Here is a 16,655-nt window from a genome sequence, read left to right as displayed (position 1 = left end):
AGCACCAATATACACTAGCACCAATATACACTAGCATCAATATACACTAGCACCAATATACACTAGCATCAATATACACTAGCACCAATAGACACTAGCACCAATATACACTAGCATCAATAGACACTAGCACCAATATACACTAGCACCAATATACACTAGCACCAATATATACTAGCACCAATATATACTAGCACCAATATATACTAGCACCAATATATACTAGCATCAATAGACACCAGCACCAATATATACTAGCACCAATAGACAACAGCAACCAATATATACTAGCACCAATATATACTAGCACCAATAGACACTAGCACCAATAGACACTAGCATCAATAGCAGCAGCAACAATATACACTAGCATCAATAGACACCAGCACCTATAGACACTAGCATCAATAGACACTAGCATCAATAGACACTAGCACCAATAGACACTAGCATCAATAGACACTAGCATCAATAGACACTAGCACCAATAGACACTAGCACCAATAGACACTAGCATTAATAGACACTAGCATCAAAATACACTAGCACCAATAGACACTAGCATTAATAGACACGAGCATCAATAGACACTAGCATCAATAGACACTAGCATCAATAGACACTAGCATCAATAGACACTAGCACCAATAGACACTAGCATCAATAGACACTTGCATTAATAGACACTAGCACCAATAGACACTAGCACCAATAGACACTAGTGTCAATAGACACTAGCATTAATAGACACTAGCATCAATAGACACTAGCACCAATATACACTAGCACCAATAGACACTAGCACCAATAGACACTAGCATCAATATACACTAGCATCAATAGACACTAGCACCAATAGACACTAGCACCAATAGACACTAGCACCAATAGACACTAGCACCAATATACACTAGCATCAATAGACACTAGCACCAATATACACTAGCACCAATAGACACTAGCACCAATATACACTAGCATCAATAGACACTAGCACCAATAGACACTAGTGTCAATAGACACTAGCATTAATAGACACCAGCACCGATAGACACTAGCATCAATAGACACTAGCATCAATATACACTAGCACCAATATATACTAGCACCAATATATACTAGCACCAATATACACTAGCACCAATATATACTAGCACCAATAGACACTAGCATCTATAGACACTTGCATTAATATACACTAGCATCAATAGACACTTGCATTAATAGACACTAGCACCAATAGACACTAGCACCAATAGACACTAGTGTCAATAGACACTAGCATTAATAGACACCAGCACCGATAGACACTAGCATCAATAGACACTAGCATCAATATACACTAGCATCAATAGACACCAGCACCAATATATACTAGCATCAATAGACACCAGCACCAATATATACTAGCACCAATATATACTAGCATCAATAGACACCAGCACCAATATATACTAGCACCAATATATACTAGCATCAATAGACACCAGCACCAATATATACTAGCACCAATAGACAACAGCAACCAATATATACTAGCACCAATATATACTAGCACCAATAGACACTAGCACCAATAGACACTAGCATCAATAGCAGCAGCAACAATATACACTAGCATCAATAGACACCAGCACCTATAGACACAAGCATCAATAGACACTAGCATCAAAATACACTAGCACCAATAGACACTAGCATCAATAGACACTAGCATCAATATACACTAGCATCAATATACACTAGCACCAATAGACACTAGCACCAATAGACACTAGCACCAATAGACACTAGCACCAATATACACTAGCACCAATAGACACTAGTGTCAATAGACACTAGCATTAATAGACACCAGCACCAATATATACTAGCACCAATATATACTAGCATCAATAGACACTAGCATCTATAGACACTAGAACCAGTCAACACTAGCACCAATATACACTAGCACCAATATACACTAGCATCAATATATACTAGCACCAATATATACTAGCACCAATAGCCACTCGCACCAATAGCCACTAGCACCAATAGACACTAGCACCAATATATACTAGCACCAATATATACTAGCACCAATATATACTAGCACCAATATATACTAGCATCAATAGACACCAGCACCAATATATACTAGCACCGATATATACTAGCACCAATAGACACTAGCACCAATAGACACTAGCATCAATAGCAGCAGCAACAATATACACTAGCATCAATAGACACCAGCATCAATAGACACTACCATCAATAGACACTAGCACCAATAGACACTAGCATCAATAGACACCAGCACCAATAGACACTAGCATTAATAGACACTAGCATCAATAGACACCAGCGCCAATAGACACCAGCACCAATATACACTAGCATCAATAGACACCAGCACCAATATACACTATCATGACTACGCAAGCAGCAATAGATCATTGTTAAAGATCTGAAGCCGTGCCTTCAGCTTACGACTATCTACGAACCCATCACAGAACTGTTTTGATGAATTCATAGGTGTTGGTGAGTTCCTTCGGGTATCGTAGGGCGTAGAAGACCATACCTAACAAAACAATGAATCCCTCAGCGAGAGTGGAGAGGTTGTTCTCCACAACTTCACCCTGCAGGACAACGGTGATCAACGGGGTTGTCATGGCTACCGCTGCATCTCCCACATCGGATTCGTCTGAATCTTCCAGCTGGAATACATCAGCAGGAAAATAACAGTCAGAAGACATTTAAATTAGCACATCATACAGACATTTCACCAAATATACTAGTGATTAGGTATATATTTTCTTGCCGTATTATTTCAATCCAACAATCACAGGTCTCATGTGTCTAGGAGATAAGACAAGATGCTTAATGGGAAATACATACATGTACAGTGGGGCAAAAAAGTATTTAGTCAGCCACCAAATACTTATTTTCCACCATAATTTGCAAATAAATTCATTAAAAATCCTACAATGTGATTTTCTGGATTTTTTTTTCTCATTTTGTCTGTCATAGTTGAAGTGTACCTATGATGAAAATTACAGGCCTCTCATCTTTTTAAGTGGGAGAACTTGCACAATTGGTGGCTGACTAAATACTTTTTTACCCCACTGTACATATAAACAACTGTACCCTGCATATCTTGAAAAATCCTGAGGCATCTTCAGACAGAGAAGGATGGTTTATCTAGTGTTGTCACCCAATGCCTCGGCTGTCCTTCCAGTCCAGAAACCAGGAGTGTGGGGTCAAGTTCCACGTAAAAGGTATTTGGCATGTCCTGGTTTGTAATCCTGTGGAACTCTGCATAGACCTACAACCAAAAATGCCAAACGGGACAATAATACATGGTATTAGTATCAGTTATTTGTTTCCATATTGTACACTCATGTAAGGCCATTCTATGATATGTGTGGAAAAATTAAAGATCTTACCTGCGACTCAGAGCAGGCCAGAGGTCAAGGAATTCCTTCACAGGTGGGCTGTTGACGATCTCATGTCGTGATACATGTAGAATAGACTGCATCTTAAGAAATAAAGAGGCTACATTCGTATTGAGCTGACTCCTCAATTGGACACTGTCACTGAGATACTCAGGAGCATCAAGTGTATCTGAGCTCAGGCCAGGATATTATTCTGGCACATCATCTACATCTGTAGGGATTTTGATTTTATGATTCAGGGAGAGGGGTATTTACACTTTCCTGTCAGATCACATCACGGAAGTCAACTGACTGAATATTAGCTGGGTGTGTCTTAGACAGTGGTATAAAGTACTTTAAGTAAAAAGACTTTAAAGTACTATTTAAGTAGATTTTTTTGGTTATCTGTACTTTACTACTTATATTTTTCGTAACTTGAACTTTTACTTCACTACATTCCTAAAGAAAATAATGTACTTTCTACTCCGTACATTTTCCCTGACACCCAAAGTACTTGTTACATTTGGAATGCTTAGCGGCACAGGAAAATGGTCTAATTCACTGATTTAAAGATAAATCCCTGGTCATCCCTACTGCATCTGATCTGGCAGACTCACTAAACACAAATGCTTTGTTGGAGTGTGCCCCTAGCCGTTTGTTTTGCTTAATATAAGGAATTTGAAATTATTTATAATTTTACTTTTACTTTTGATACTTTTAAGTCTATTTCAGCAATTACATTTACTTTGAATAATTAAGTATATTTAAAACCAAATACTTTAAAACTTTTACTCAAGTAGGATTTTACTGGGTGAATTTCACTTTTACTTGAATCCTTTTCTATTAAGGTATCTTTACTTTTACTCAAGTAGTATTTTATTTTTTATTATTTATACTTTACTTTGAATAATTAAGTATATTTAAAACCAAATACTTTAAAACTTTTACTCAAGTAGGATTTTACTGGGTGACTTTTACTTGGGTCTATTTCTATTACGGTATCTATACTTTTACTCAAGTATGACAATTAGGTACTTTTTCCACCACTGCTTCTAGACTTGTGGACATTTATGGACGAGTACACATTGGTATAATAATAGCAATTCTTAAATGTATATTTTACTGCCTCGTGGTTCTTTAAGTGCCCCCTTATGTGACTGAAGAGAGTTGAATCGGAATATGGTTGCTTGAAGGCACACAAGGGACAAATAAGATGCTCCTGACCGGTACCAACACTGGTCTGCTTAGTGTGAGACCGTAACAGATACATTGTGAGGGAATTGGTTGACTGGAATGGGAAGATACAATCATTTTAAAGACACGGAAGTGGACTGGCCCTAGAAAAATGTCTATGCTGCAAACACATTTGTTTCATTACTGTCCTGGAGTGAGATGAGACAACTTACAGTCCCAACCCATCCTTCAATGGCTCTGTCATAACAACACAAGGAAAAATACAAACAATAGCTAAATGGGAAATAATTCATATTTTAAATAGATAAATAAAGGTTACATTTAACATTTTAATTTAAATACACACATAAAATCATTGTTTACAGTGGAGCATTTCTCTATCATTACCTTTAGTCACTTGGTAGCTGGGCCCAGCCATGTTGTTGAAGTAATGTAAAAGTGGAGTGGTTTTAAATATGACAATAATCAGAACCAACCAATTTAACTTATGGCTACAGGGGCAGTATTGAGTAGCTTGGATGAAAGGTGCCCAGAGGTGCCCAGAGAACTGCCTGCTCCTCAGTCGCAGTTGCTAATATATGCATATTATTAGTAGATGTGGATAGAAAACACTCTGAAGTTTCTAAAACTGTTTGAATGATGTCTGTGAGTATAACAGAACTCATATGGCGGGCAAAAACCTGAGAAGAAATCCAAACAGGAAGTGGGAAATCTGAGGTTGGTCGATTTTCAACTCATCGCCTATCGAATACACAGTGGGATATGGGTCAGTTTGCACTTCCTACGGCTTCCACCAGATGTCAACAGTCTGTAGAACGTTGTCTGATGCTTCTACTGTGATGGGGAGCCGAAGGAGACGGGAATGAGTCAGGTCTATCATGACCTGACCATGCTCTGACCATGCGCGTTCACATGAGAGGGAGCTCTGTTCCATCGCACTTCTGAAGACAATGAAATTCTCCGGTTGGAACTTTATCAAAGATTTATGTTAAAAACATCCTAAAGATTGATTCAATACATCGTTTGACATGTTTCTACTGACTGTTACTGAACTTTTTGACATTTCGTCTACTTTTAGTGAACGCACTTCCTGACTTTGGATTTGTTAACCAAACACGCTAACAAAAATAGCTATTTGGACATAAATGATGGACATTACCGAACAAAACAAACATTTCTTGTGGAAGTGGGAGTCCTGGGAGTGCATTCCGATGAAGATCAGCAAAGGTAAGTGAAGATTTATAATGCTATTTATAACTTTTGTTGACTCCACAATTTGGCGGGTAACTGTATGGCTTCCTTTTGTGGCTGAACGCTGTTCTCAGATTATTGAATATTGGGCTTTGCCGTAAAGCTTTTTGAAATCTGACACAGCGGTTGCATTAAGAACAAGTGTATCTTTAATTCTATGTAAAACATGTATCTTTCATCAAAGTTTATGATGAGTATTTCTGTTATTTGATGTGGCTCTCTGCAATTTCTCCGGATATTTTGGAGGCATTTCTGAACATGGCGCCAATGTAAACTGAGGTTTTTGGATTATAAATATGAACTTTATCGAACAAAACATATATGTATTGTGTAACATGAAGTCCTATGAGTGTCATCTGATGAAGATCATCAAAGGTTAGTGATCATTGTCTTTGGCTGGAAAAATGGCTGTGTTTTTCTGTGATTTTGCGGTGACCTAACATAATCGTTTGTGGTGCTTTCACTGTAAAGCCTATTTGAAATCGGACACTGTGGTGGGATTAACAAGAAGTGTATCTTTAAAATGGTGTGAAATACTTGTATGTTTACATAGTTACATAGTTCATGCATAGTTCATAGTTTACATAGTTACATGGTATACATAGTTCGTCCGAGGTGAAGGGTTGGGGTTGGAAAATTCTGGAAACTTTACAAAAATGCACAGTTTTACAGAAATATCGGTTGGAGGATTCCCTGATTTCCTGTTTATCTCAAACATTACACAATCTCCCAACAATGAGTAGAAGAGAGCTGGCTCCAGTAGATATGGAGGGTCTGGTTGAACGCTTTAGTTAGGCCAGAGGCCCAGTCTGACATTCACTGTAATACTGTTTATGGCAAAGGCATGGCAGCACACAAAAAAATGGAATATAAACTACATACAAATCCCAAAAGGACAACGGTCACTTTGAATACTTCAATGTTCTTAGTCCTCCGTGATTAATTAGGAACAACAGCTCAGTCAAACGAGCTTTCGGAGAATCCTGATATACCCACTTCTCAGAACAGAATGTGTTTCCTTTCCAAAGAGCAGCAACAAACATCACAAAGTCAACAACACAACAAAAAAACATATCGTCCAAAATGAGCATCCCTTGACCCAGAATTAGTTCCCCTTTCCACATGCAACAACAACCATCACCTAGCAACACCAACACCGTGCTGTCCATCCAAAACACCAGATCATGCTGTTGTCATATCTCCCAGTGACAATGCATGGAACTGGATAACACTCTGACTGTTAGTTAACAACAATGCCACATTGAGCACATCAAACCGCCAAATGGCAGCAGTGGGATTTCAGCGTGGGCTCTCCTCTCCTATCCTGTCCTCTGTCTGGCGGTCTGTTATGGGCTGAGCAGAGAGAGCAGAGGGAGTTATCTATGTTTGCGTCCCCTCTTCTCCCTATATATTACTTTTGATCAGGGCCAATAGGGAATAGGGTGCTATTTGGGATGCAGGCTATGTCTCGAGGGGTACCTGCCTGTTTAGCATTTCTTACACGGTAGCATGAGAGACGCTCCCGCCACCTCCACAATCCTACTATAGTCTCACTCCGCTCCGCTCCGCTCCGCTCAGCCCTCGGGATCACAATTACCCTGCTTCCTGTATAAACATGCGTGTGATGGTGTGAGCTATGGGCACGTGTCTCTGTCTGTGTGTGTGTGTGTCCTGTCAAAGCAGACACATTTCACACTTCACATGCTCACATGCTAGCTGGCATCCTCATCAGCTTCCTGTTCTCCAGCCTCATTTCAATAGCATCGACCGGCTGTTTTATTTTCAATAGCATCGACCGGCTGTTTCATTTTCAATAGCATCGACCGGCTGTTTTATTTTCAATAGCATCGACCGGCTGTTTCATTTTCAATAGCATCGACCGGCTGTTTCATTTTCAATAGCATCGACCGGTTGTTTCATTTTCAATAGCATCGACCGGCTGTTTCATTTTCAATAGCATCGACCGGCTGTTTCATTTTCAATAGCATCGACCGGCTGTTATATTTTCAATAGCATCGACCGGCTGTTATATTTTCAATAGCATCGACCGGCTGTTTTATTTTCAATAGCATCGACCGGCTGTTATATTTTCAATAGCATCGACCGGCTGTTTTATTTTCAATAGCATCGACCGGCTGTTATATTTTCAATAGCATCGACCGGCTGTTTTATTTTCAATAGCATCGACCGGCTGTTATATTTTCAATAGCAGCGACCGGCTGTTCCATTTTCAATAGCATCGACCGGCTGTTTTATTTTCAATAGCATCGACCGGCTGTTTATTTTCAATAGCATCGACCGGCTGTTTTATTTCAATCACAATAACGGGGGACGAGTTGGTCTCCTTTCTATGCCACTGCCATGGTATTCAAGTGCATGTGTTGATGAAGAAGAGTTGACTTGGTTCAATATGTTGATGCACTGCGCAGTACAGTTGTTTTGGTTTAATTTATTGAATGGAGCAAAAGACTACGAATCCTCACTGCTTGGAAAAGTCATTCTGAAGGACATTGCAAAATATACAAATTCACAGGCGCAGGTACACACATACACCACAACGTAATCCATAATCAATACTGATCGAATGCTCGGTTCAAAGGGAATGGCAAGCATCAGCAGTCCACTATGCCATTGCCACACAAAACCCTCTCCCTCACAGCAACGAAAGGCCTTGAGATCTGTGTGTGTGTGAAAGATATCCCATGAAAAATGTCAAGGCATAACTAACGGATCTGTGCTTTTTATACTCTGTCGTAATTCTGATGACCTTTTAATGTTTCGTCTGGTCAAAGCCCAGTCATGTCAATCTCATGGAGCTGCCCAATACTGTGTCCCATATGGCACCCTATTCCCTATATTTCCCATGGGTCCTGGGAAAAAGTAGTGCACTATTTCAGACACATGGTGCCAGTTTGTGGATGCCGTCCAACTGTCTTTTCTACGGAACCATGACAACTCGTCTTATTGAAGAGAAAAAGACATTCTGAATTCATCTAGCATCCTGAGACTGTGTTGTTTCCATGGGGTTGGCTCAGAATGGCTAGTGCTCTAACTGTCTCTCTCTGTTGGTTTCTGGACTGGCGCTGGTTTCTGGACTGGCGCTGGTTTCTGGACTGGTGCTGCTCTAACTAAGGATGACCTCCGTACTAACTGACTTGCCTCGTTAAATAAAGGTTTAGCATCCTGAGACTGTTGTTTCCATGGGGTTGGCTCAGGATGGCTAGTCCTCTAACTGTCTCTCTCTGGACCATTCATTTCCCCAGACCCTTCAATTACTTTTGACATTTTCTGTTAGCAGCATTTTGATATGGAACTGTTGTTTAGACAAACTCTTCAAAAGAGATCATTGCTACTCATCTTGTGAATATGCTTCTGAAAGGAAATGTTCAAGATGTTTTTATCCTTGGCCCTTTTCCAACAGTGGAAGAGGTTTCACTATTTTAGAAACGCAAGTTGATAAGACTGCATCTGCATAACTGATTCCCCAATCGATCTGACTTGACAATCAGCACTAATTGGAGCTCTCTCTCTCTCTCTGTCTCTCTCTCTCTGTCTCTCTCTCTCTGTCTCTCTCTCTCTGTCTCTCTCTCTCTGTCTCTCTGTCTCTCTCTGTCTCTCTCTCTCTCTCTCTCTGTCTCTCTCTCTCTCTCTCTCTCTGTCTCTGTCTCTCTCTCTCACACACACACCATCTAAGGGCGAATGCATTCTGCTATGTGGGAGCTGAGTGAAGCGGTAACTCCTCAGTGATTATGGTTGTACAAAGACAAGCCCTGTACTGTGCAGGCACGCTAATGACTTTCACAGCACTGTTCGTCTGCGAAAGAACCAGCGCTATTGGGCTATATTAGAACCGTATAGATGACGGGTAGAGATGCTGATGGGTAGAGATGTTTGCAGGGAGGGGAATGTTCCACCAAGCCAGAGGGAAGGTGTAATTGATCCCAGCTGCCGCGATGAGAACTACTCCCGGTGGGTTAATCACGTGTCCTCTGAGAAGCGCTTTAGTTTTGAGACGGCAGTGAGTACGAGCACAATTACCAGTAGGTTAGTTAGTAAGCCTAGTTAGTGTACTTGAACATCCATTCATGGTAAATGCTAAACAAGCGTTAGCCTATAGAAAATAGAACAATGTACTATTTTTAATTTTAAAGCGTCGTCATAGATTGAGCGCGCACTTTCTGGCATCTAGTCTGGTGAAAACTTCTGAGAGATCAGCGACACCTGTGTCCGTTACTGTTGCCACCACAACAAGACAAGTCATCCGACTGCGGGCTGTCACTGTCTGCAAGAGCCGTGGTAGGTTGGGTTACTTTTTTTGTATTTACAGTCGATATCGCTATTATGTTGAGTAGCCTATGTGCTCTAACCGTTTATGATGTTAAGAGACCGCGTGGAGATGGACGAATACTCACCCGTAAATCATGGATTCAAAATGACCATATCCGAAACAGATTACAATTGAAATCATGCTGTGTTTTAAAACAATGTCTGAACAAAAAATATAATAGCCTACATTAGTGAATGCGTTATTACGTTATTACGCAGACTCTAACCTACCCATAGTCCATGTGTGTGCTTCCGACCACTCCAGTATAAACATCACACCATGGAGCCAAAGAAGCCTTCAAATCTCCCAACATGGTGCGTAAGCATTACACCGTTAAATCATATACATGATTATTCATAGTGAGGAGGTTACTTCCGAATAGTAGTAGTCGTAGGACCTCTATACGTTCATTGTATCGGTTATGGTTTATGGATTAGTCTACTGTGGCTAGCCTATATATTTTATTATATATTTAGGATTTGGTATTCTATACCAATTTGGTGAGACCGGCGGTGTGGTATGCAACGTCACATTCATGCGTTGTAACCTCTGTGGTACGGTAGGTAGGACAAGGGGACTTGAACTCTTGCTTTGTGTCTGGTTGTCCAAACGTCTTGGTTGGTAACTGCCTGGATTAGTGCGCGTTGCTGGACTGGCTCTGGCTCCTGGACTGGTGTTGGTTTCTGGACTGGTGTTGGTTGCTGGACTGGCTCTGGCTCCTGGACTGGTGTTGGTTTCTGGACTGGTGTTGGTTGCTGGACTGGCTCTGGCTCCTGGACTGGTGCTGGTTGCTGGACTGGTGCTGGTTGCTGGACTGGTGCTGGTTGCTGGACTGGTGCTGGTTGCTGGACTGGCTCTGGCTCCTGGACTGGTTTTGGTTGCTGGACTGGTGTTGGTTTCTGGACTGGTGTTGGTTTCTGGACTGGTGCTGGTTTGTGGACTGGTGTTGGTTGCTGGACTGGCTCTGGCTCCTGGACTGGTGCTGGTTTCTGGACTGGTGCTGGTTTCTGGACTGGCGCTGGTTCCTGGACTGGCGCTGGTTTCTGGACTGGTGTTGGTTCCTGGACTGGTGTTGGTTTCTGGACTGGTGTTGGTTTCTGGACTGGCGCTGGTTTCTGGACTGGCGCTGGTTTCTGGACTGGTGTTGGTTTCTGGACTGGTGTTGGTTTCTGGACTGGTGCTGGTTCCTGGACTGGTGTTGGTTTCTGGACTGGTGTTGGTTTCTGGACTGGCGCTGGTTTCTGGACTGGTGCTGGTTTCTGGACTGGTGTTGGTTCCTGGACTGGTGCTGGTTTCTGGACTGGTGTTGGTTCCTGGACTGGTGTTGGTTTCTGGACTGGTGTTGGTTTCTGGACTGGCGTTGGTTTCTGGACTGGTGTTGGTTTCTGGACTGGCGTTGGTTTCTGGACTGGTGTTGGTTTCTGGACTGGTGCTGGTTTTTGGACTGGTGCTGGTTTCTGGACTGGTGTTGGTTTCTGGACTGGTGCTGGTTTCTGGACTGGTGCTGGTTTCTGGACTGGTGTTGGTTCCTGGACTGGTGCTGGTTTCTGGACTGGTGTTGGTTTCTGGACTGGCGTTGGTTTCTGGACTGGTGTTGGTTTCTGGACTGGTGCTGCTCTAACTAAGGCTGACCTCCGTACTAACCTGTTCTGTCTGGAACCACCCCTCTTCCTGTTCTGTCTGGAACCACCCCTCTTCCTGTTCTGTCTGGAACCACCCCTCTTCCTGTTCTGTCTGGAACCATCCCTCTTCCTGTTCTGTCTGGAACCACCCCTCTTCCTGTTCTGTCTGGAACTACCCCTCTTCCTGTTCTGTCTGGAACCACCCCTCTTCCTGTTCTGTCTGGAACCACCCCTCTTCCTGTTCTGTCTGGAACCACCCCTCTTCCTGTTCTGTCTGGAACCACCCCTCTTCCTGTTCTGTCTGGAACCACCCCTCTTCCTGTTCTGTCTGGAACCATCCCTCTTCCTGTTCTGTCTGGAACCACCCCTCTTCCTGTTCTGTCTGGAACCACCCCTCTTCCGGTTCTGTCTGGAACCACCCCTCTTCCTGTTCTGTCTGGAACCACCCCTCTTCCTGTTCTGTCTGGAACCACCCCTCTTCCTGTTCTGTCTGGAACCATCCCTCTTCCTGTTCTGTCTGGAACCACCCCTCTTCCTGTTCTGTCTGGAACCACCCCTCTTCCTGTTCTGTCTGGAACCACCCCTCTTCCTGTTCTGTCTGGAACCACCCCTCTTCCTGTTCTGTCTGGAACCACCCCTCTTCCTGTTCTGTCTGGAACCATCCCTCTTCCTGTTCTGTCTGGAACCACCCCTCTTCCTGTTCTGTCTGGAACCACCCCTCTTCCTGTTCTGTCTGGAACCACCCCTCTTCCTGTTCTGTCTGGAACCACCCCTCTTCCTGTTCTGTCTGGAACCACCCCTCTTCCTGTTCTGTCTGGAACCACCCCTCTTCCTGTTCTGTCTGGAACCACCCCTCTTGCATTACAAGTCATCTCATATAACAGTTTGTGATTCTCAACTCCCAAAACGACCCCCCCCCCCCCCCATGGAGGTCCATCCTCTGCATCTTATGGGGCTGCATCCCAAATAGCACCCTATTCCTCACACACATTGACATGCAAAGCTGAAACAACATAACAGATCAGATGCTGTTTACAGACTCCTTGCCTTCTAAATGCAACATTCTGACTTGACAGCTAGCTTCCATCATCTGCTGAAAGACAGGCAGCAACTTCCTTACGAATGGTTTCCTCTAGTCTAAGACAAAACCCTGCGTTCTAAATAGTGCACTACTTTTGACAAGCGCACTATGTGTTGGACCAGGTCAAAAGTAGTGCGCTATATAGGGAATAGGATGCCATTTCAGACAGGTAAAGACAGACAGTCATCTGAGCAGCAACTGTCATTAAAATTGAAGTAGCTAGGACCTCCCTAGGCAAACCAAGGATATAACACAGTTTGTCTCGGTGACAACTATTTGTTGACAGATGCTAGTCTGAGCAGGGTTGGAAACATGATACATTTCAACTTTTCCAAAGCGTGCAGAATCTGTAACCAAATATGATGTGTGTCTATCCTGCTCTTATAAATGATGACCTACACCAGTGTAAACATAGACACAACACAAGTCTTCCAAAAAGGAGCACACTGTACCCTATTGATTGATACACTGGACATTTTCAAATGACTCTATGATTCTGTCACAAATGACTCTATGATTCTGTCCCCAATGACTCTATGATTCTGTCACAAATGACTCTATGATTCTGTCACAAATGACTCTATGATTCTGTCCCCAATGACTCTATGATTCTGTCACAAATGACTCTATGATTCTGTCACAAATGACTCTATGATTCTGTCACAAATGACTCTATGATTCTGTCCACAATGACTCTATGATTCTGTCCACAATGACTCTATGATTCTGTCCCCAATGATTCTGTCCCAAATGACTCTATATTCCCATAACAACCAAGAAATGGGTTGTTGAGTTAATAATTAAACTCCAGCCAGGGATACAGAGATGAAAGCTCTCCCGTTTTTTTTTTTTTTTAATTGAACCTTTATTTAACAAGGCAAGTCAGTTAAGAACAAATTCTTTTTTACAATGACGGCCTACCCCGGCCAAACCCGGACGACCCTGGGTCAATTGTGCACCACCCTATGGGACTCCCAATCACGGCCGGATGTGATACAGCCTGGATTCGAACCATATGCTTATTGGTGTAGTTAAAACGTCATTTCTGACAGGAAGCTTCTTATTAAGTTTTCCAGCATCAACACATTGACATGCAACGCTGAAACACCATAACAGATCAGATGCTGTTTACCTCAGTGGGCCCTGGTCAAAAGTAGTGCACTACATAGGGAATAGGGTGCCATATGGCTTTGGTAAAAAGTAGTGCACTACATAGGGAATAGGAAGTCTAATTGTTGCCGACTTGCCGTCCTCCACTAGTGATGTGTTCATGGGGCATCAGTGGTTAATGAGACCGCTCTCTCTGGGAGTACACTATGGAGCTAGACAGTAGACATCACCGTTAGCTGGGGGAATACATCGCCGTGAGCTGGGTGAATACATCGCCGTGAGCTGGGTGAATACATCGCCGTGAGCTGGGTGAATACATCGCCGTGAGCTGGGTGAATACATCGCCGTGAGCTGGGTGAATACATCGCCGTGAGCTGGGTGAATACATCGCCGTTAGCTGGGTGAATACATCGCCGTGAGCTGGGTGAATACATCGCCGTGAGCTGGGTGAATACATCGCCGTGAGCTGGGTGAATACATCGCCGTTAGCTGGGTGAATACATCGCCGTGAGCTGGGTGAATACATCGCCGTTAGCTGGGTGAATACATCGCCGTTAGCTGGGTGAATACATCGCCGTTAGCTGGGTGAATACATCGCCGTTAGCTGGGTGAATACATCGCCGTTAGCTGGGTGAATACATCGCCGTGAGCTGGGTGAATACATCGCCGTTAGCTGGGTGAATACATCGCCGTTAGCTGGGTGAATACATCGCCGTGAGCTGGGTGAATACATCGCCGTTAGCTGGGTGAATACATCGCCGTGAGCTGGGTGAATACATCGGCGTTAGCTGGGTGAATACATCGCCGTGAGCTGGGTGAATACATCGCCGTGAGCTGGGTGAATACAGCTGACACAGTCATGTATCAATTATCTCCAGGGCTGCATCACATCCGGCCGTGATTGGGAGTCCCATAGGGTGGCGCACAATTGGCCCCGTGCCGTCCGGGTTTGGATGGGGTAGGCCGTCATTGTAAATAAGAATTTGTTCTTAACTGACTTGCCTAGTTAAATAAAGGTTTAATAAAATATTATAAAAAATGTATCCAGCCTGTTTGTCAGTCTGTTTGTGTTGTCATGCCAAACATTTCTGAGACCAGGCTAGGATGTATCATCATGTGTTTCAAATGTTCTGTTCATTATTCGTGCTAAATTGTAAAGGAACTTTTAAGCCTCTCCAAGCTATACTCTGTACAGTGGGGCAAAAAAGTATTTAGTCAGCCACCAAAACATCACTGCTCTAGAGGAGATCTGCATGGAGGAATGGGCCAAAATACCAGCAACAGTGTATGAAAACCTTGTGAAGACTTACAGAAAACGTTTGACCTCTGTCATTGCCAACAAAGGGTATATAACAAAGTATTGAGATAAACTTTTGTTTTTGACCAAATACTTATTTTCCACCATAATTTGCAAATAAATTCATTAAAAATCCTACAATGTTATTTTCTGGATTTCTTTTTCTCATTTTGTCTGTCATAGTTGAAGTGTACCTATGATGAAAATTACAGGCCTCTCTCATATTTTTAAGTGGGAGAACTTGCACAATTGGTGGCTGACTAAATACTTTTTTGCCCCACTGTATATCTGTTGCATATGTTGTAGACTACAGGATATGTGCTGGCCTCAGGTTGACTACGGTATCCTCCAGGACAGTGTCCTCCAGGACGGTGTGGTGTCCTCCAGGACGGTGTCCTCCAGGACGGTGTGGTGTCCTCCAGGACGGTGTGGTGTCCTCCAGGACGGTGTCCTCCAGGACGGTGTGGTGTCCTCCAGGACGGTGTCCTCCAGGACGGTGTGGTGTCCTCCAGGACGGTGTCCTCCAGGACGGTGTGGTGTTCTCCAGGACGGTGTCCTCCAGGACGGTGTGGTGTTCTCCAGGACAGTGTCCTCCAGGACGGTGTGGTGTCCTCCAGGACGGTGTGGTGTACTCCAGGACGGTGTCCTCCAGGACGGTGCGGTGTCCTCCAGGACGGTGTGGTGTCCTCCAGGACGGTGTCCTCCAGGACGGTGTGGTGTTCTCCAGGACAGTGTCCTCCAGGACGGTGTGGTGTCCTCCAGGACGGTGCGGTGTCCTCCAGGACGGTGTGGTGTCCTCCAGGACGGTGTGGTGTCCTCCAGGACGGTGTCCTCCAGGACGGTGTGGTGTTCTCCAGGACAGTGTCCTCCAGGACGGTGTGGTGTCCTCCAGGACGGTGCGGTGTCCTCCAGGACGGTGCGGTGTCCTCCAGGACGGTGCGGTGTCCTCCAGGACGGTGCGGTGTCCTCCAGGACGTTGTCCAATCAATTTCTCTCCATTCTCTCCTCTTCGTGTCCTCTAAAATACATTTAAATTAGAAAAATACACTTCTGTTTGATACTGGTAACCTCACCTGCTGTGTTAACTGTATTTCCAGAAAGACTGTGTTTGTGTGGTTTCTACCGTCTACTATTCTCCTCTCAGGGTTATTATAAGTGGCACAGGTAGTGGGGATGGAGTAGCTGCAGGGAAGGTTACACCTGCAGTGAGCGCTAGGTAGGTGAGATGTGTCTGTAAGTCACATCTACAATAACCAACAATGCCAAGAATCTGTGAGGAAATCATTATTGTGTCTCAAATGCCACCCTCTTCCCTATATAGTGCACTACATTCGACCAGAGCCCTATAGGG

Source organism: Salvelinus namaycush, chromosome 17, assembly GCF_016432855.1.
Source record: "Salvelinus namaycush isolate Seneca chromosome 17, SaNama_1.0, whole genome shotgun sequence".
NCBI lineage: Eukaryota > Metazoa > Chordata > Actinopteri > Salmoniformes > Salmonidae > Salvelinus > Salvelinus namaycush.
Note: the sequence above shows the minus strand (reverse complement) of the source record.